Below are 23,613 nucleotides of genomic sequence, written 5' to 3' on the forward strand. Positions count from 1 at the left end.
AACTGAGAGCAAAGTGGAGGAGAAATTGTTGAAGTTAAACATAAGAAAGGCACCTGGGGTGGATGGGATCTATCCAGTTATATTAAAGGAGGCGGCAAAGCAACTAAGCAAACCCTTAGCCATAATTATGAGAGCATCCTTGGATTCAGGGGAGGTTCCCACGGACTGGAGATGTGCAAATGTATCCCCAATTCACAAAGGAGGTTCGAAGGATGACACGAGTAATTACAGACCAGTTAGTTTAACTTCTGTTCCGGGTAAAATAATGGAGTCACTGGTTAAAGATGCATTGCAGGATCATCTAGACAAGACTGCAGCAATAATTCAGACACAGCATGGGTTTGTTAAGGGAAAGTCTTGTCTGACAAATTTGATTGGTTATTATGATGTGGTCACAAAGGAACTGGATGCAGAAAATAATTTTGATATCGTATACTTGGATTTCAAGAAAGCTTTTGACACTGTTGCGCATGAAGACTACTGTACAAATTGGAGCAGAATGGTATTAAGGGTAAGTTGCTACAATGGATAAAAGGATGGTTAAGTGGGAGAAGACAGAGGGTGGTAATCAATGGGTGCTGCTCTTCGTGGACTAATGTTATTAGTGGAGTCCCACAGGGTTCTGTGTTGGGTCCACTGTTGTTTTGTATATTTATCAATGATATTGATGAAGGTATATCAGGCTTAATGTTGAAGTTTGCAGATGACACGAAGGTTGGCAGGGTTGTTAATGACAGTCATGGCAGTGTGCTACTGCAACAGGATCTAGATAATTTGGGCAGATGGGCTAAGAAGTGGCAACTGAAGTTTAACCTTGACAAATGCAAAGTACTGCATATGGGTAGAAGTAACCCCAGAGAAACGTACCAACTGTGTGGTACTACACTTAAGGTGGTAGAAAATGAAAAAGACCTGGGAATAATTGTGCAGTCAGATATGAAGTTTTCTGAGCAATGCAGACAGGCTGCTAGGGCAGGTCATGGGGTTTTGTCAATGATATATAGGAATTTTGCTAGCAGGGAAAAGGAGGTGATTGTCCCTCTGTATAAGGCAATGGTCAGGCCACGCCTTGAGTACTGCGTACAGGTCTGGAGGCCTCATTTTAGGAAGGATGTAGATTTGCTTGAGCGTGTACAGAGAAGAGCAACACGATTGGTGAGGGGAATAAAGGGATCCTCTTACCAAGACAGGCTTAAGTTCTGCAAATTGCAGTGGCTGGAGACTAGGCACCTGCACGGTGATCTGATTGAGGTCTATAAGGCCTTGAATGGGTTGAGCACGCTGAATTCTAATGGGATCCTCCCACTTGTTCAGATTACGAACCTACGGAGACATAAGTTCAAATTAAGAAAGGATAGATGTGCGGAAATTTGCCTTTAGCCAGCGGGTGGTTAATTGCTGGAACAAACTTCCATCTGTCGTTGTGGAAGTTGATAGGTTAAATAAATTTAAGGAGGAACTGGACAGGCATTTGGAGGGTATGGTGTGATTTTTTTTTTTTTTTTGGCTGATGCTGCATAAGCTCCTACACTTGCTTTCTTGCATCAAGTGCCACTACTACTACTACTACTACTTCTGTGGAAAACGCAAACAAGTTATTTCAAATAAAACCCGAACCACAATTATGGACTTCTAACCTTCGTAAAAATAGAAAAGATGATGTAATCTTGGCCAAAATCCGAATAGGTCACACTCACCTCACCCATCTATATCTGCTTACAGGGAATGATCCTCCTCAGTGTGCGCATTTCTCGCAACCACTTATGGTAAAACATATACTCCTGGAATGTAGCTTGTTTAGCAATGCCCGACGAATGGCTTTTAGTTTCATTTCAGATCTGCAACAACCTCTGTCTCTCAATAGCATCAGAGGTAAAGAAGCAAATCTCTCTGAATTCTTTTTCTATTTAAAACAAATTCAAATGTATGACCGTTTCTAATTGTTCAATTCAATACTCCGAATCCGCCGGCAAAAGTTAAATCTGGCTATCTTTCCTGTAAAATCTGACCATATATTCCAAATCCACTTAGATGCTTTAAGTGTCAGAAATATGGTCATTCTCAAACAACATGTCAGGGTAAGGCTATTTGTCCCATGTATGGCTCACCAGACAACCCCCAAACTGAATGTACAGCAGCAACACCAAAATGTCCCAACTGCCAGGGTGCTCACCCTGCATATTCTAGAACTTGCGAATCATGGAAAATAGAGAAAAAAATATTGAAGTACAAGGTAGAGAAGAATGTATCATGCCAAGAAGCATGTAAACAGATATTAAACGCGATGCCTTCCGAATGATATTCCAATGCAGTCAAAAACACTAAAGAGTTTTCAACACAGACTTGCATTACAATTTCCCCTAAATTATCTCTTGTTCAATGGGCCAGATCCATCCTGACGGATGAGGACCCACTGACAGCAACAAAGACAGAGTAAATCAAATTCTACTAATACAAAACCATCCAAGCCACAGCAAGACAGGAACATTAACACAGGAGAAAGAGGCACGACTATCACAGAATAAACCAATTGATTGAACTATGGAAATCGATGAGAAGTCAGATAATGAAGATGCATTTCTCCTGCTGCATGCTGATGACGAGATGGATATCATTCATCCAGTTTTTCCGAAACGAGAAAAATATAAACAGGATCAATATCAATAAACTTGGACAAAGCACCATTCCAGTCTTAGAGACGAAATTCCTGGGACTCATTTTTGACAAAAAGCTGACATTTGTCCAACATATTCGTCACCTACACACAAAGTGCACGAGAGGTCTTAACATTCTCCGCTCTCTTTCTTCTACCTCTTGGGGATGCAGACCGATGCACTCTACTCCGCTTATACCGTGCACTAATATGCTCAAAATTGGATTGTGGGTCTCAGGTGTATTCATCTGCCAGAAATAGCGCTGTTCGTTGGCTTGACCCCGTCCATCATCAAGCCATCCGTATTGCTACCGGTGCTTTTAGAACTTCCCCTGTCCAAAGTCTGTATGCTGAAGCAAATGAACCATCTTTGTCGCTTCGGCGAATACAGTTGTCTCTGCAATATGCCTTCAAGCTGAAGTCCCTACCACACCATCCCACGTGGACATCCGTTTTCGAGCCATGATGGGAAAATCTTTATAACACACGACGTACTGCCAATCAGCCATTCGGCATTCGTGTTCAGGAGCTACTCAATAAGCTTAACATGTCGGTAGACAAGGTTGCTGAATCACCAAAGGAGCCCCTTCCACCCTGGCATGCACAAACACCAGCATGTGACTTCTCGCTCAAACTTGCGACGAAGTCTAATACTCCAGGTTCTGTCTACCTTCAGCTCTATTCGCAACACCGTGCAGAACATTCTGACTTCTTGCCGGTTTATACAGACAGCTCGAAGTCAGAATCATATGTAGGATCTGCTGCTGTTTTTCCAGATAAAACCATATCAGAGCAGATACCTGTTAACTGCAGCATTTACACTGCAGCGCTGCATGCTATAGAGTTAGCTCTAGATCACATAAGAAAACACCGATACCAACGGTGTATTATATATGCCGATTCAATGAGTGCGCTACAGGCTTTATCGGCGGTGTCACGCACTAATCATCCAACCCTGTCCCGAATTCAGCAGATAATATACAGCCTCGATGCAAGTGGATTCGATATCCGCTTCTGCTGGATCCCCAGTCACATTGGGATTAGAGGAAATGATTTGGCTGACATTGCAGCCAAATCGGCAGATCTGACAGATAATCTTGACCTGTTAGTCCCCTATACAGACTACAGGCAAGTGATCCGTAGTAACCTGCAATCTCAGTGGCAAGATTCGTGCCAACGCCTGGTTACTACAAACAAACTGTCGAATTAAGCCTGTGATCCATCCTTGGCGGTCTGTTGCTCGGCTCCGCATAGGACACTGTCATTTGACACACTCCTTTTTGCTGAGGGCTGATGACCCTCCTATGTGTGAGCAATGCGACACCATTTTAACCGTCGAATACATTTTATGTGATTGTTCCAGTTTTATAAATGCTCGTTTTACTGCTTTTACCCATCTGACTGATCTGTATACACTCAGTCAGATTTCAAATTACGACAATGTGTCAGCAGTTTTTAAATTTTAAAGTCGATCAATTTGTATACACTCATATGAAATATACAATTTGCTTCTATCATTGTACTGATTTTATGACTGCATGCACCTTTAGACGAAGTAACTTTTTTACAAATTACCAGTCTTACCTTTTTATATTTTAACTTTTTCCTGGCGCACTATAACCCTGCTGTTTTTGTGCCACAAAAATCAAAATCAATCAATCCAACTGCAAAGGAAACAATCCTGCCTACTCTAAGACATGTGAGAGATGGAAAACAGAGAAACAAATTGTGAAATATAAAGTTGAAAATAAAGTTAGTTATCAGGAAGAAAGAAAATTAATTGCACCCAGTATACATAACCGTGCCTATGCCAGAATCGGAAAAAAATATCAGACAATAGCCACGCAAATTGATGTTACCATACCACATAACATATCAATCTCCGACTGGGCTCGAGCTGTCCTCTCTCAGCAAGAGTCCAATACTCTGAAGCATTTAGACCAAGCAAGTAATACGCCTCTAAAGATTCCAGTAAAATCCCCTCCTCCACCAGTGATTGCTACTACTTCAAATAATCCTAGTTCATCTTCAAAAAAGGTTATTCAGGACACATCGATGCATTCAGAGTATTCATCCAAACAGGAAGATCCGATTCTGGAAATATTTGTTAATGAAGAAGATATGGACACAGGACGCCCTACATTTCCAAAAAGAGACAAACCAAAGCCAGAACGCCATAAGACAGCCACGTCAGGTACAGCTTCTTCTTCTAAATTCAAGTAATGCCTAACATCTTGCAATGGAATTGCAGAGGCTTTCGTGGCAACATTGATGACATTCATTACTTAATTAACCGCTACTCTCCAGTTGGTTTCTGCCTGCATGAAACCTATTTAACTCCTCAAATTTCCATTTCCATAAAAAACTACTCAGTCTATCGACTAGATCGGAATACATCCAATTCTACTCGTGGTGGTGTAGCTATTTTAATTAACACAAAGATTCCAGCTATGCAAATCGGCCCCGAGTGCCAAGCGATTTTCTTCCTGCGAATATATAGTGCTCTCCCAAAGTGTTATAGTTTTGATTCTTTTCTAGCGTCACCTGTTCTTTAGTTTACTTGAAGGGGTTCTGTACTTTAAAGGACAAAAGTAAGAACCGAGAGAGGAAATCTACCTTTCTTTTTTTTATTCTATATATTCATTACTAACCCTTTATTTTCTTCAACAACTGCTTGGTCACTGGTGGCACCGCTCCTGCCTCCACGTGGCGGGGCCGGTAACCTGGGGGATAAGCCAACTCCCGGGGCTAAAAGGAGCAGAGATGGAAACAAGTGACTTTCCACGCTTAGAGCCAAAGAGCTCGCAAGCAAATGACATACACGACTCTGACCATGACTTCTCTCTATCGAAGAGAATGAAGAAAGACTTTGGCAGACAGGAACTACCAGCATTCCTGATAATACATTCTCTGTCAACACAACCTGTGGGCAAGCTCTCCCCCTTTATTATTCAGAGATGCCTCGAACATGCCGCAGGTTCACCAAAAATGGTGAAACGTCTCCAATCTGGGGATTTATTAATAGAAACCACCAATTCTCGACACTCTGAACTATTATTAAGTATGACATCCTTGAGTGGAATCCCAGTTCCAATCACACCACATAACACCCTCAATTCCTCAAAGGGGGTGATCACTGAATGGGATCTATTAAACGTTCCTGAAGATGAAATAGCCCAGGAACTTAAAGAACAAAAAGTCACTCAGGCAAAGAGGATCATGATCCGAAAAGATGGCAGTTTAGTTCCTACCCGGAGTATAATTTTAACTTTCAGTTCTCCAAACCTACCAGCTTCAGTCAAGGCAGGATATTTAAACTGTCGCGTTCGGCCATATATTCCGAACCCCCTAAGATGTTTTAAATGCCAGAAATTTGGCCATTCCCAGACAGCATGCCGTGGAGATGCAACATGTGCAAACTGTGGGTGTAAAACTCACACACAAACAGAGTGTAAGGCACCAACCTCACAGTGTCCAAATTGCAAGGGTAGCCATCCGGAATACTCCAACGACTGCGACCTCTGGAAGTTGGGGAAAAAGATACAAAAGTATAAAGTTGAAAATAAAGTTTCCTACCAAGAGGCAAGAAAACAAGTAAGATTAAATAATCCAAAATGCACTTATGCCTCTGCTACTTATAGTCACCAGTCAGTAGGATGTCAGACAGACGTGTCCATCCCTCCAGATACATCGATCTCAGACTGGCCTAGATCAGTCCTCTCGGTCCAACATCCATCAAAGGCAGTCGATCAATGCAGTAATACGCCACTGACAGTTCCATCCCAGAAACTTCCCCATTGTCAAGCAGCGGAAAAATTAGATCCAGTTGAGGTGAAGCAATCTCACCCCTCAAGCATGGACACCGATGATACCACCAACTCACAAGATCTGCTTGAAATACATGCAGATGATGATATGGAAGAAGACAATGACTCAAGACGCCCAAATTTTTCAAAAAAAGAAAAATCAAAACACGACAGATTTAAACAAGCCTCTCACAAAAAGCAAACAGACTCCTCTTCCGCTCACAAAACCAAATAATGGAACAAATCATACAATGGAATTGCAGAGGTTTTCGCAGCAATATTGATGATATCTATGAAATAATTAACCGTTACAATCCTGCTGCCATATGCTTGCAAGAGACAAATCTAACAACAAAAATATCCATTTCAGTCAAAAACTATACTATCTTCAGAAAAGATCGATCTGAAACTAACAGCCCCCATGGAGGAGTAGCTATACTAGTGGAATCAGGAGTTCCCTCCAGGCACATTCCACTACAAACACCATTAGAAGCTGTTGCTACCCGTATAGTAATCGGTATCACACTGACACTAGCCTCAATTTATCTTCCACCGAATCAATCATGTACAATTCAGCAACTGTTAAATCTAATTTCTCAATTACCACCTCCTATTTGTTTACTAGGAGATTTTAATGGGCATCATCCATTATGGGAATCTCTGGTCTCAGACGGACGTGGTGATCTCATTGAAATGTTACTTGACCGAGAAAATTTGACACTATTGAATAATGGCTTACCGACATATATCCATTTTCCTACTGGGTCAACCAGTGCAATAGATCTCTCAATTTGCTCTCCGATCCTCTTCTCAACTATAGAGTGGGAAGTACATGACAATCCTCTAAATAGTGACCACTATCCGCTGATCTGTAGTATTCAAACCACCCATTACAAACAAACTGAAACAAAAACAAAATGGAAATTTTCCAAAGCAAACTGGACGAAATTTACCAGTCATGTATCTTTTGATGATGACACCATAGAGTCTTCTGCTATTGACACTGTCACCGATCATATCACAACGCAGATACTAACAGCAGCAAAAGCCGCCATCCCACAGTCTCAAATAAGAAACCATCGGCATATCAATTACTGGTGGAATGGTGACTGTAATAAAGCGAAGAGAGAAAAAAACAAAGCATGGAACGCCTTCCGCAAACATCCCACCACTGCCAACCTTATTAACTTCAAGAGACTGAGAGCTAAAGCTCGTTATATCCGGCGGAAGGCGAAAAAAGACTCGTGGATAAAATTTGCCTCCTCAATCAACAAAGATACTGATACCAGAATAATCTGGGAAAAAATAAAGAAACTAAATGGTAAATATCATAAGTTGCCTTCTCCTATTATTAATTGGAATGGAAAGGAGATCTCATCTGTTGATTAAATTGCCAATGCCCTAGGAACGGTGTTCCGTGAATTGTCCGCCTCAACTGCATATCAACCATCTTTTCAAAAGATCAAAGCTGAAGCTGAGAGAAGGAAACTAAACTTCAAAACTGCATGTTCTTTTACATATAACCAACCACTCACAATATCTGAACTGAAAGAATCTATATATACCTCAAGAAACAGCTCTCCTGGCCCTGATGGAATCTACAATATAATGATTCAACACCTCAATCAGAAATCACTAATTTCATTGCTAAACTTTTACAATAGAATATTCTCAGAACATATATTCCCTACTTCCTGGCGACATTCTTACGTAATAGCCATACCTAAACCTGGAAAAGACCATTCGATTCCTAACAACTATACACCAATTTCTCTAACCAGCTGCCTGAGTAAGACTTTAGAAAAAATGGTTCACCATCGACTCACCTGGTATCTTGAATCCGAAAACATAATCAGTGATAATCAGTTTGGCTTTCGGAAGAATAGATCTTTTCTAGACCTCATGACCAAAGCCGAATCCAACATAAGAAATGCATTCATCAGAAATCACCATCTCGTAATGATATGCCTTGATATAGAGAAGGCCTTTGATACCACATGGCGCTACGGTATCCTAAGAGATCTCCATTCTATTCATATGAGAGGCCATTTACCATATTTTATTCAAAGCTTCCTTCAGCACAGATCTTTCCAAGTGAGGTACCGGCAGGTTTTATCTCAAACATACATTCAAGAAGAAGGAGTCCCACAAGGCTCTGTTCTTAGTGCCACTCTGTTTGCAATACGAATAAACAACATCACAAACAGCATTCCAAATACCGTTGACTCGTATCTCTATGCAGATGATCTTACCATATCCTGCCATTCCCAGAACATGAACTATATTGAGAGGCATCTACAAATATCCATTAATAACATTGAATTATGGATTGCGCAAAATGGATACAAACTGTCAAGACACAAATCTAGAGCTATACATTTCTGCACGAAGCGCGCAATGCATCCTGAAACCGAGTTGCACTTGGCCGATCATCCACTACCAACTGTGAACAGTATTCGCCTTGTAGGGCTAATTTTTGATAAAAAGTTAAACTTCCAGGAGCACATCAAGTACCTAAGAACCACTTGCACAAAGAAAATGAATATACTCCGGGTCATCTCCAGTACATCTTGGGGCGCCGATCGTTATACCCTGCTCCACTTATATAAATCTCTAATTAGATCTCGGTTAGACTACGGAGCACCTGTTTATGACTCAGCTAGGCAGAGCACCTTGGCCCGTCTTGCACCCATCCAACATTCTTTTCTTAGGATAGCCCTAGGTGCATATAGAACATCACCAGTTCAAAGTCTTTATGTTGAGGCTCACGAACCTCCGCTTAGCATCAGAAGAAAGATATTGCTGATAAACTACTCAGCTAAAATTAAAAGTCTGCCTACTCATCCGGTTTGGCCACTGTTGCATAATCCTCAATTGAAAACCCATTATACAAATAAACCTAGAGCAATTCGACCTTCTGGCATCAGACTGCAGAATCTAACAGAAAGCTGGAATATTCAGCTTGATAATATCATCAGAGAAAAAAAGATCCGGATCCCCCTTGGACTAACTTCACACTTTCTTCTGATGAATACTTTGAGCAATGGGGTAAAGACTCTATAGCAGATACTAACATCCAACAACTACATGTTGCTCACTCACAAAAGTACCCCCACTTTACTAAGATCTATACTGATGGTTCGAAGTCTGACAGTCGAGTGGGTGCAGCTGCCGTCTTCCCTAATACAACTGTCTCAATTTCACTTCCAACCGAATGCAGCAGCTATACTGCTGAACTCCATGCCATTAAGCTTGCTCTGGAAAACATCTCGCTAATGTCACTAAATAAAAGTATAATATACACTGATTCACAGAGTGCTATTTTAGCTTTGAAAAGGACTTCCCCACCTAAAAATCCTTTACTAAAGCTCATAAAACATATGCTGACGCGTTTTCATGAGCATCAGAAAACTGTTATCTTTTCATGGATCCCTGGACACAGTGGTATTCCAGGAAACGAATGTGCAGACAGTGCTGCCAAGTGTCCTTCCATCATACCCTCAGCCGCTAAACATCCTCAACCCACTCTCTCACAACAACCTCAGATTCCATACACTGATTACAAACCTGTTATTCGTAAAGCATGTTACCACAACCGGTCACAGATATGGAAAAGGAAGACTAACAGCAAACTTTACCAAATAAAACAAGAACCAAAGCTGTGGCTCTCTTGCTTCAGACCAAACAGACGTGAGGAAGTGGTGTTGGCAAGGCTAAGAATTGGACATACACATCATACCCATCTCCACTTGCTATTGGGAGAAATCCCACCTCAGTGTTCATCCTGTAACAGTCGGCTCACAGTCCGCCATTTTCTGCTTGATTGTCCCTTGCATTCAACCATCTGGTCAAACACTTTTCAATCAATTTCCAGGCTTAACGTATCACCTGATTTATCTCATATCCTAGGAAACAATGCAAATATTGAAGAACTTTTAACATACTTAAAATGTATTGGCCTATACAACAGTATATAATTTAACAACTATAAAGATAGGGTCATGCAATTAAACGATGAATAGACACAATTTGGCCTCAGATGCCCTTGTGTCTTTAAACCCAATAACAACAACAACAATCATACCCTCAATAAATGACCTAGTCCCATATCCTGATTATAGGCATAATATACGGCGAACATCTATTGAACAATGGACACTTATGTGGAAAATGCAAACAAATAACAAGCTATTTCAAATAAAACCTGAACCACAATTATGGACTTCTAGCCTTCGTAAAAATAGAAAAGAAGTAATCTTAGCCAGAACTCGTATAGGTCACACTCACCTCACACATCTCTATCTGCTTACAGGAAATGATCCTCCGCAGTGTGCACACTGCTCGCAACCACTTACAGTAAAACATATACTCCTTGAATGTAACTTGTTCAGCAATGCCCGACGAATGTCTTTTAGTTTCATTTCAGATCTACAGCAACCTCTCTCTCTGAATAGCATAATAGGCAAAGAAGCAAATCTCTCTGAATTCTTTTTCTATATAAAACAAATAAAAATGTATGACCGTTTCTAACTGCTCACCGTGCAGTTATCATAAGTACCTTAATTAATTTGGAAGGCGCAATATGGTCTAAGTAGCTCTTGCGCCAGAAAACACCACAACAACAACAACAACAACTATGCAAATTACTCTCCCCCCTCGACGTGGGCACCTGTACGTGGTGAGGGGACCTCCCAGTGACGCTGCTGGACTTCCAGACTAGCATCACTGGGATCCAACGCCCACAGCCCAGGTTCCAGGCTTACATCAATGGAATCCGGCGTGTTTGCCTTGCGCTGCGACCCGTGGAAATTCGGAAAGGGGGATCCTGGTGGTTGAGGGGCCCAGCTTCAATACACCACTTTGGCCCCTGCGTCGACAAGACGGGTGGTTCTGGAAGGCCCGGCTAGGATCAATCGGCTAGTAGGCTCGCCTGCGAGGGTCAACCGTGTCAATGCCACGCCCCTACCCTCGTGGTCCGAGGGACAGGATTCAGGCTGGCGGCGGTGCGGGTATAGTGTCTGGGTAGCCCTGGCGTCCCACTCCCGAGCGCATTTATTGCATGCCGAGTAGTGGGACGCCAGGGCTACCCAGGGCTTCCAACAACTATGCAAATTACTCTCCCCCCTCGACGTGGGCACCTGTACGTGGTGAGGGGACCTCCCAGTGACGCTGCTGGACTTCCAGACTAGCATCACTGGGATCCAACGCCCACAGCCCAGGTTCCAGGCTTACATCAATGGAATCCGGTGTGTTTGCCGTGCGCTGCGACCCGTGGAAATTCGGAAAGGGGGATCCTAGTGGTTGAGGGGCCCAGCTTCAATACACCACTTTGGCCCCTGCGTCGACAAGACGGGTGGTCCTGGAAGGCCCGGCTAGGATCAATCGGCTAGTAGGCTCGCCTGCGAGGGTCAACCGTGTCAATGCCACGCCCCTACCCTCATGGTCCGAGGGACAGGATTCAGGCTGGCGGCGGTGCGGGTATAGTGTCTGGGTAGCCCTGGCGTCCCACTCCCGAGCGCATTTATTGCATGCTAGGTAGTGGGCGTCCCTTTGGGCTCCATGGTGGGTGGGGAGCCCGGGCACTGAACAATCTATAAAACTTCATGAATCCTGATAAACATATTCCTTCAGGGGTCCCAACCCGGTCCCTATCTGAAACTATAGAAAACGATACCGATAGCAGTATTGCAACAAAGAGGCAGCGAACAGAAATATCATCAGGGCCTGTTCCAAAATTTTTAATTGTTCATTCCACCACTGAAAAACCGATTGGCAAAATGTCGCCCTTCTTCATACAGAAAGGGTTAGATGGGTTAGCAGGCTCACCCAAATCGGTTAAGAGGCTCCGTTCTGGAGACCTCTTAATTGAAACCAAAACTGACAGGCAGTCTGAGCAGCTACTCCGTGCAACATCAATCGGAGGAGTACCCATGACAGTGACACCACATAGAACACTCAATTCATCGAGAGGTGTCATTTCGGAATGGGACCTTCTCGACGTAACCGAGGAGGAAATCTGCTCCGAATTAAAACCACAGGGAGTTATTGCCGTGAAAAGAATTAGTGCGCGTAGGGATGGAAACTTGTTAAAACCAGGAGCATTATCCTGAATTTTAACTCGCCCAAACCTCCTGATGAGATTAAAGCTGGCTACATGAACTGTCCAGTATGTCGATATGTTCCAAATCCTTTACGGTGTTTTAAATGCCAGAAACATGGACATTCTCGAATGGCCTGCCGTGAGGTCCTTGCATGCGCTCGATGTGGTGCAAAGGACCACGAAACAACAGCATGTTCAGCCGCAAAACCCACCTGCATTAATTGTGAGGGAGAACATCCAGCCTACTCACGAGCATGCCAGAGGTGGAAAGAAGAAAAAGAAATTCAACGGCTGAAGGCAGAGCTAAACATATCGTACCAGGAGGCAAGGAAAGCGGTTAAACCTCTCAACATCAACAAACCTACCTATGCCCAGAAGGTAGCAGGGAGATGCTGCATTGGAACTCAGACGGACATGTCCATCCCTCCAAAAGAATCCTTTACACCCATCGCACGTTATCTTTTAAGCTAACAAAAACCTGCACAGAAAGACCAATCAGCTGCCACTCCTATATCGGTACCTCCTAATGCTCCACAAGTAACAAAAGCAAAAGAAAAAAAGAATAAGAAAGTGGAAGTAACACCTAATACCCAGGAAAACATGGGTGTAGAGCAGAAGGAGTTACATGATGAGTCAGTTTTGGAACTCTTCGCTGAAGAAGAAATGGACACAGGACAGCGTCCATACTTCCCCAGGAAGGATAAATCCAAGACTGACAAAATTAACCCCTCAGCACCTCGGAAGCCGCCTGATGGACCCACCAAGTCCAAATAATGGCTAAATTCCTACAGTGGAATTGTCGTGGATTGTGGCAAAATACTGACGACATCAAGGCACTCCTGCAAAAGCACAAACCAGTTTGCATTTGCATACAGGAGACTTATTTAAAGGCAAATGATGACCCCACCATGCATAACATTACCATCATTCATAAGGATAGAATTGTGGATGGTCCTGCCCACGGAGGAGTCCCAATCCTCGTCGGCAACCAGATCCCATTTCACCCTTTGCAGCTTACAACTAGCATTGAAGCTGTAGCAATTCGCCTTACAGTGGGGTTCTTATTAACTGTCTGCTCTGTTTATTTGCCACCTGGGATCGACATCCCCCAGAAAGACCTTGATGATCTTATCTGCAATTGCCTTCCCCTTGTTTAATTCTTGGGGATTTCAATGGACATAATACTCTGTGGGGTAGTGCTGACATCAATGGAAGGGGACGAGTCATAGAACATATGCTCACTGACAATGATCTCTCCCTCCTAAATGTGGGAACAAACACCTTCTCCCACATGCCTACCCGTACTTTCTCTGCCATTGATGGCCCCGAGTGCCAAGCGTAGTGATTCGAGCGACCTTTCAGCGAATTTTCTAGCGTGCCAGTTATTATAAAGAGCTTATTTTTTGTGTGAGTTTTTGCAATCTCCTTAAACTCCTACTGTATATATTAATAACATTTAGCACATTAAAACTTACTAATACAGAAAGGAAAGTCACCTTTCTTTATATTAATCACCTACTAACCTAATTTTTTTTTCTGCTTGGTCACTAGGTGGCACCGCTCCTGCCTCCACGTGGCGGGGCTGGAAACCTGGGAGGAAAAGCTCTCACTCCCAGGGCGAAAAGGAGCAAACAGCATGGATTCTGACAACAAAATCACAAAATCCTCTAACATGGCCCAGTCAACTCAAGAACATGAAGAAATTTGTACAAACATGGCCAAAAGGCAAAAAACCGATATATATGAGATACCCGCTCCAAAGTATCTCATCATTCATTCTACGGGCGAACAGTCCACTGGAAAATTATCCCCTTTCCTGATACAAAAATGTCTGGAAAGCATAGCTGGAACTCCAAAAGCAGTAAAAAGATTAAAGTCAGGCGACCTATTAATTGAGACAGCCAATATACGACAGTCAGAGCAACTAATGAAAACGTCCACTTTTGGAGGAGTCCCAGTATCCATTACACCCCATAATACTTTAAACACCTCGAAAGGAGTAATCTCTGAATGGGATCTCCTCAGTATAACAGAAGAAGAAATATTACAAGAAATGAAAGCCCAGGGAGTCATTCATGTTAAAAGAATAACGGTCAAAAAGGAAGGAATAATCATCCAGACCAGAAATATCATTTTAACCTTCAACACTCCAAATCCACCACAGCATGTGAAAGCAGGATACTTGCTTTGTCAAATCCGACCCTACATACCAAATCCTATTCGATGCTTTAAATGTCAAAAATACGGACATTCACAAACAACATGCAGAGGAACAGCAATATGTGCCAAATGTGGTTCCCGAGAACACACCAACCAAGAATGCACAACCGAGCATCCTAAATGCCCAAACTGTGGTGGAAGCCACACTGCTTATTCTCGAGAATGCGAAAGATGGAAACAGGAAAGGAAAATCCAAAGATACAAAGCAGAACACAAAGTTACATACCAGGAAGCCAGAAAGACGATACAACCAGCCAACACAAGGAAACCTACCTATGCACAGATAGCTCAAGTAGTGCAAATAACCCAGAACCAACAAACAACAGGATCACAAACCGACGTTACAATAGCACCAAATGAATCGTTGTCAGACTGGGCACGCAAATGGCTCATGCCTCCAAAACAGCAGAAACGAGAACAGGCGGCAAACACCCCTATCTCAGTTCCACCAACAGTATTTTCACCACCGCAGGGAAAAACCAAAGAAGATACCTCGATAATAATGCACCATGCTGCTGAACAAATGGACACAGCAGGAAAAACACAACAAGAAGAACCCGTTCTAGAAATATTTGCCGAGGAAGATATGGACACTGGAAAGCCATATTTCCCTAAAAAAGACAAATCACGGACAGAAAAATTTAAAACAGTAACGAGAAAACAACCAGAAAACTCATCTAAAACAAAACAATGAGTAGTACTTTTATTCAATGGAATTGCCGAGGTTTCCGTAAGAATATTGACGATGTTCGTGATTTAATTTCTCAATATCACCCGATATGTTTCTGCTTACAAGAAACGTATCTAAAACCTGACGATGCAATCTTAATCAAGAATTACAGTATACATAGACGAGACCGAATAAATAATTCTATAGCCCATGGAGGAGTAGCAATCCTTGTGAACTCTCATATACCAGTCCAAGCAGTCCACCTACAAACCACTCTTGAGGCAGTAGCAGTCCGTATAGCAACAAGTCGTTTAATAACAATAGTATCAATATATTTACCTCCGAACCAGGAAATAAATTACGAAGACTTAGAAGAACTAATAGATCAACTACCCCCTCCCTACTGTATAATGGGGGATCTAAATGGACATCACCATTTATGGGGAAATACTGATTTTAACAATAGAGGACATCAAATAGAAAAAATAATAGATGCCAAAAATCTAATCCTCCTGAACAGTGGAAAACACACGTATTTCCACCTTCCAACAGGAAGAAGCTCAGCGATAGACCTTACTTTATGCTCCCCAGCATTATATCCTATTTTGGAATGGACAGTTCATGATGAACCATTACATAGTGACCACTACCCCATTATTGTCACTTTAACAAAAGACACCCTATGTCAATCCAGACGAAAACCCAAATGGAAATTTCACAAAGCAGACTGGGAAAAATTCAAAAATTTAGCAGTAATAGAACAACAGAGAGTCCGACAACTAACCATTGACCAAGCAGTACAATATGTAACGAATCAAATTAGCCAAGCAGCAGAACAATCAATACCAAAAACGTCTACCAAACTTCCCCTATTCCCAAAGCCTTGGTGGAATGAGGAATGTACCCAAGCAAAACGAGACAGAAACAGAGCGTGGAATATTTTTCGCAAAAATCCTACCACAGACAATCTAATACCTTACAAAAAAATGAGAGCAAGAGCAAGATATGTCAGACGGGCATGCAAGAAAGCCTCCTGGATACGTTTCGCCTCAACTATAAATAGAACTGCAAATACTAAAACAGTTTGGGATAAAATAAGAAAAATGAACAATAGATACCAAAATTTAGTACATCCAATTATCAACTGGCAAGGACAAGACATCGCTGATCCAAAAGAAATAGCAAATGCTTTAGGTGAAACATTCGCCAAAATATCTGCCACCACATCCTATTCACCGGAATTCCAGAAATATAAAAATCATCAGGAAAAATACAACTTAAAATTCTCCACAAAATATTTAGAATAATTAAACCATCCACTAACCATAGCAGAACTCCATAAGGTACTGTCACAAACAAAACAAAGTGCAGAAGGTCCAGATGGCATTAATTATATAATGATAAAGAAACTCAGCGAAGAATCTTTACAATCTATACTTCTTTTATACAACAGAATTTATATGGAACAAGAATTTTCTAGCAAGTGGCATCATGCAATTGTCCTCGCTTTCCCAAAACCTGGCAAAGATCCTACTAATCTAAACAGCTACCGTCCAATTGCACTTACCAGCTGCCTAGGAAAGTTAATGGAAAAGATTATAAATTCAAGACTCATGTGGTACCTAGAAAACCATAACCTTTTGTGCCCAGTGCAGTGTGGCTTCAGGAAACATAGATCAACCTTGGACCTATTGATTAAAATAGAAAACAACATACGAAATGCTTTCATTAAAAAACAACATTTAGTCATGATATGCTTCGATATCAAAAAGGCATATGATACAGCCTGGCGCTATGGCATTCTCCGGGACATATATAACTTAAAACTAAGAGGACATCTCCCTGTTTTCATCCAAAACTTTTTACAGCATCGAACCTTCCAAGTAGGAATACAAACTACACACTCAAAGGTCTTCCTACAAGAAGAAGGAGTACCACAGGGATCAGTCCTCAGTGCCACCTTATTTGCAATAAAAATAAACTCTATAACCCAACATATACCATCCTCCATAAATACAGCTCTTTACGTAGATGATTTCAGTATTTCTTTCCAATCCCAAAACATGAGAACAATAGAACGCCAGCTACAAGGTGCAATAAACAAAGTCAGCAACTGGGCTCAGGAAAATGGTTTCACGATCTCAACACAAAAAACTGTAGGCGTACACTTCTGTAGGAAAAGAAACCTTCATTTAGATCCGGAATTAAAACTTAATGGACAGCTAATCCCAATCAAGCCAACCATAAAATTTCTTGGACTTGTTCTTGATAAAAAACTAACCTTTTTAGAACATATAAAACAACTAAGAACAAACTGCCTCAAGAAACTAAATCTTTTGAGAGTCTTGTCCGCAACGACCTGGGGTGCAGATAGAGTTACTCTGTTGCGATTATACAGAGCCCTCATAAGATCTCGACTAGACTATGGAGCAACAGTGTATAACTCAGCCAAACCAGGTGCCCTGAGGTGGCTTGATCCAGTGCACCACAGCGCTTTACGAACAGCTTTAGGAGCATATCGCACCTCACCAGTCCACAGCCTATATGCAGAGGCTCATGAACCACCACTACAACTCCGGAGACAAAACTTGTTGTTATACTACGCTGCAAAGATAAAATCAATACCTGACCACCCGACATGGACAATCCTACACGAACCAAGTTTGGAAAACTTATATAGAGCACATCCAAATGCTAACAAACCAGCAGGCATATATTTAAGAGACCTAATCCAGCAACGTAATTTAGATCTCAGTCAGATAGCAGTTTCTCCTAAAATTCCATATCCACCTTGGGATACCATTCAAACGATATGCGATCTTCATATGCATATATGGAACAAAGATTCCCTACCTACACAAAATTTCCAACAATTACACGCAGCCTACAGAGACCAACATTGTAATTCTACCTTGATATACACAGATGGCTCCAAAACAGAAACCAAGGTAGGAATTGCAGCCAAATTCCCCAACACCATCATTTCCAAACTACTTCCAACTGAGTGCAGCATTTATACGGCAGAACTGGAGGCTATACAACTAGCCATAAACCATATATGGCTAACCAACATCGCCAACAGTATAATATTTACCGATTCGTTCAATGCTCTGCAAGCCTTAAAGGATAGCACCACCAATACCCATCCGGCCGTATGTAAAATACATAACACGCTTTCAAAACTAGCAAAGCGAAAGCAGAACATAAGATTCTGCTGGGTTCCCGGACATGTAGGAATAGATGGCAATGAACAGGCAGACCAAGCAGCAAAACAAGCAGAAGGCCCAATCAACAATAGCATAAAAATACCATACCTGGACTATAAAACTACAATTCGAAATAGTGGCGAAAAGCAGTGGCAACAAAAATGGCAGGAACAGGCTGGTAACAAATTATTACAGATAAAACCGCTGTTACAACAATGGAAAACCAGTACAAGAACCAACAGACAAGAAGAAGTTATACTGAGCAGATTAAGAATAGGACACACCAATGTTACCCACTCCTATCTACTCCGAGCCGAATCTCCGCCGCAGTGCTCCGACTGTCAAACAGTGCAAACGATCCAACATATCCTACTTGACTGCCCTAACTTCACACGACAGCGTCAGATTACCTTTAAATCCTTAAAAGGAATGGACACATTTTCATTAAGAACAATATTGTCAGATAAATCTAATATATCCGAAGTCTTCCAGTTTCTCAAACGGATTAACTACTATAATTTGATATAAAATTCATAACAAAAGACATCATTGAATAAGCCATAAATCATAGGTTTGGCGCATTATAGCCATAGAAGCTGATGCGCCAGTAAAATATCCAATCCAACCAATCTGCCATTGATCTTTCTATCTGCTCCCCTTCTCTCCTTCCTTCACTTGCTTGGGAGGTGGAGGAGAACCCATATGGAAGCGATCACTTCCCCGTGATAATCACCCTAACTAGTGGTAGACCATGTCTTCCATTTAGTTTACCGCGGTGGAAACTTGATCAGGCTGACTGGAATGCCTTTCAACATCTGGCAAAGTTTAATACCACTATAGTTGGCCAGGAGCCAATCAATGAGTCAGTAAAACATATCACAGAAAGTATAGTCCAGGCAGCAACAGTTGCAATATCAGGGAAATCGTCCCGCTTTGCACGTTTTACAAAACCATGGTGGAATGCAGAATGCACAACAGCTAGGAAGGCTCAAAACAAAGCGTGGGGAATATTTCGTCGGAACCCCACGACAGATAATTTAATAGCCTTTAAACGTGCACGTGCCAAAGCACGGTACATTAGACGTCAGAGCCAAAAGGAATGGTGGATCAAATTTTCATCTTCCCTTACACGGGCTGCCAATCCCAAAGCTATCTGGGACAAAGTTCGGAAAATGAAGGGCAAATACACCTCACATCCTTCGTCGATCCTGGAACATAATGGATGTACAATTGCAGATCTAACTGCAATTGCTAATACTCTTGGGGAAACATTTGCTAAAGTGTCTTCAGAAACATCGTACCCCCCTGAGTTTCTCGCACACAAACAACGATCAGAAAAACATCACCTGAAGCTGTCCTCTAACAATCGCGAGGAATACAATCAGCCCTTTACACAATGGGAGCTGAAAGCAGCACTCTCGCTATCCAAGGCAAGTGCTGCTGGGCCAGACGACATCCATTATGAGATGATAAAACACCTTTCATCTGAATCTATGGATCCTTTGTTCCGTCTCTATAATAGAATATATATTGAACAGACATTTCCAGACTCATGGCATATGGCAACCGTCCTTCCCTTTCCAAAACATGGAAAGGATCCAAAAATACCAAAAAACTACCGTCCTATCGCTCTGACGAGCTGCTTGTGCAAGATTCTGGAAAGAATGGTCAATGCTCGTCTTTTGTGGTATTTAGAAGCTAACGACCTTTTTTCCAGAATACAGTGCGGCTTCCGAAGGAACAGGTCAACACTTGACCATTTAATCCGCTTGAAAACATCTATACGTGATGCTTTCCTGAAACGTGAGCACCAGGTGTCTGTTTTCTTTGATATGGAAAAAGCGTACGACACGGCTTGGAGATATGGAATTTTAAAAGACATATATAACTTTGGTCTTCGAGTACACATTGCCCTCTTTATTAAAAACTTCCTTACAGACCGGTCTTTCCAAGTTCGTGTAGGATCCACTGTTTCCCGGCCATTCTGCCAAGAAGAGGGAGTTCCACAAGGATCAGTTTTAAGCGTTACGCTTTTTGCCATCAAAGTTAACTCTATAACTGAACAACTTCCTCCAATCGTAAACAGTGCCCTCTTTGTAGATGATTTTAGCATCTTTTTGCAGTCATGCAATATGAGGGTCATTGAAAGGCAATTGCAGCATGCCATAGACCACATCAACTCTTGGGCAATGACTAATGGGTTTAGGTTCTCGCCACAAAAGACTGTCCGCGTACACTTTTGTCGCAAACGGAACCTTCACCCTGAACCAGAACTTAAACTCGGACAAGACATCATTCCAGTAGCACCCGAGACAAAATTCTTGGGGCTCATTTTCGACAAGAAGTTGACATTTTTACCTTATATTCGTCAACTGCGGACAAAGTGCACAAGAGGGTTGAATCTCCTACGTTCCATTTCCTCCAATAAATGGGGAGCAGCCGCTCCACTCTACTCAGCCTCTATCGTGCACTTGTCCGATCTAAACTAGACTATGGGTCCCAAGTGTACGCATCGGCTAGAAACAGTGTACTTAGGTGGCTGGACCCAGTTCACCACCAAGCCATCCGCATTGCTACTGGAGCATTTAGAACATCCCCTGTCCAGAGTTTATATGTTGAAGCAACTGAACCACCACTATCACTTCGACGAAAGCAATTGTCTTTAAAATATACTTTTAAATTAAAATCCCTGCCAGACAACCCTACGTGGACATCCGTTTTCAAGCCACGATGGGAAAACCAATATAACACTCGTCAGACTGCCAACCGGCCTTTTGGTATCCGTGTCCAAGAGCTGCTCAGAGAGCTCGACATCATGGTAGACAATGTTGCCCAGTCACCAAGGCAACCACTTCCACCCTGGTATGCTCGTTTACATTCATGTGACTTCTCCCTTAAAAACTGGGATAAGTCAGTAACTCCACCTTCTGTCTACCACCAACTCTACGCTGCCCACCGGGCCGAATATTCCAACTTCTTGCCTGTCTTCACTGATGGCTCGAAGTCGGAGTTGTCTGTTGGATCTGCTGCTATCTTTCCAGGTCGCTCTATATCTGGAAAGATTCCCCAACAATGCAGCATATATACAGCCGAGTTGTTTGCTATAGAGTTAGCCTTGGACCACATTAAAACCCTCAAGTACCAAAGGTGTATGGTGTACACTGACTCTCTAAGTACACTGCAGGCTTTATCTAGTATGAGGTATAATCCTCATCCATTTGTGACCCGGATTCAGCAGATGCTACACTCTCTGTTTGAGTGCTCTTTCGACATTCGTTTCTGCTGGATTCCAAGCCACATTGGGATTGTAGGAAATGAACTGGCAGATGCTGCGGCCAGGTCACCAGAACCCCACAGCACTTATTGCCTGTTAGTCCCATATATAGACTACAGGCAGCTAATACACGATAAATTACTGTCCCAATGACAACAATCTTGGCATGAGCAAGTCACAAACAAGCTTTATCAAATAAAGCCTGTAATCCGAAATTGGCAGTCTAGTCTACGCAGGAATCGCAGAGAGGAAGTTGTTCTAGCTCGCCTCCGCATAGGACACAGTCATCTTACACATGCATTTCTGCTGAGGGCAGATGACTGTCCTATGTGTGAGAATTGTGACACCTATTTAAGTATACGTCACATTTTAACCGAGTGTCCACGTTTTAGACATGAACGTGACTTTTATTTTACCGAATTTAGTCATCTGACTGAGCCTTATACACTCAGTCAGATTTTATCTGACAATGACAATGTGTCTGCTGTTTTTAGCTTTTTAAAATCTGTAAGCCTTTTTACCCGTATTTAAAATTGAATTGTTATTCCTTTGCTTATATATTTTTTACTTTTATACCTTTAATATCTATGTTATATCTCGACATGGTGGCCTAACTAATTAGGTCACTGAAAATTTTAATTTTTTATACATGACCTGGATTTGGCGCATTATAGCCTTAGTTGCTAATGCGCCAATAAACCCCAAACTAACTAACCAACCAAGCAAATCACTCTCCAAACCCAAATCGAAGCTGTCGCTGTTGCGTCTGATTACTCAGACTGCTTTAACTCTAGACGCAGTTTATCTCCCACCAAATCATACTTACTCTTATAATGATCTTAAGGAACTTTTATTACAGCTACCCTCCCCTATCTGCCGGCTAGGGGATTTCAATGGCCACCACCCTTTATGGGGATCATCTAAATTAGACAGACGCGGCCGACTGATCGAAACTTTACTGGAAAAACAAAACCTTACTCTTTTTTTTTTTTTTTTTTTTTTTTTTTTTTATGAAAACCCCAAACACGTAAGGTATCAAAACCTATAGCACTTAGTACCGTGTATGGGTTGAAGGAGAAGTATGGGGGGGGGATGCCGGAAACTTTGCTCTAGAGACTAAACATGGGTTTCACCACTTCAAGCCTCCAATAAGCAAAGTGGTGGTATTTCACCGGTTGATGAAAGTCATCTACCACCTACAGTGGTTCGCACACCCATATACAGTTACTTAATGGAGAGACTTCTGCCATTGACCTATCGATTTGATTATCGATACTGTTTCCAGTCATGCAATGGTCCGCTCTGGATAATCCCATGGGAAGTGATCATTTTCCAATTGTTTGTAATCTGATGACTACACAACCACCATTAGACGAACCCTGCAGGAAATGGAAATTCTCTAAAGCTAATTGGGACAAATTTCATTCAGCAATCACACTGGACAAAAACGTTATACAACTACATCCCATAGATGAAGTTACCGATTATATCACTTCCTGTCTTTTATTTGCAGCTAAAAGCTAAATTCCCACCCCTCGACGTGGGCACCTGTACGTGGTGAGGGGACCTCCCAGTGACGCTGCTGGACTTCCAGACTAGCATCACTGGGATCCAACGCCCACAGCCTAGGTTCCGGGCTTACATCAATGGAATCCGGCGTGTTTGCCGTGCGCTGCGACCCGTG

Source organism: Mastigoproctus giganteus, chromosome 12, assembly GCF_048544385.1.
Source record: "Mastigoproctus giganteus isolate SK-2022 chromosome 12, ASM4854438v1, whole genome shotgun sequence".
In the NCBI taxonomy this organism is placed as follows: domain Eukaryota; kingdom Metazoa; phylum Arthropoda; class Arachnida; order Uropygi; family Thelyphonidae; genus Mastigoproctus; species Mastigoproctus giganteus.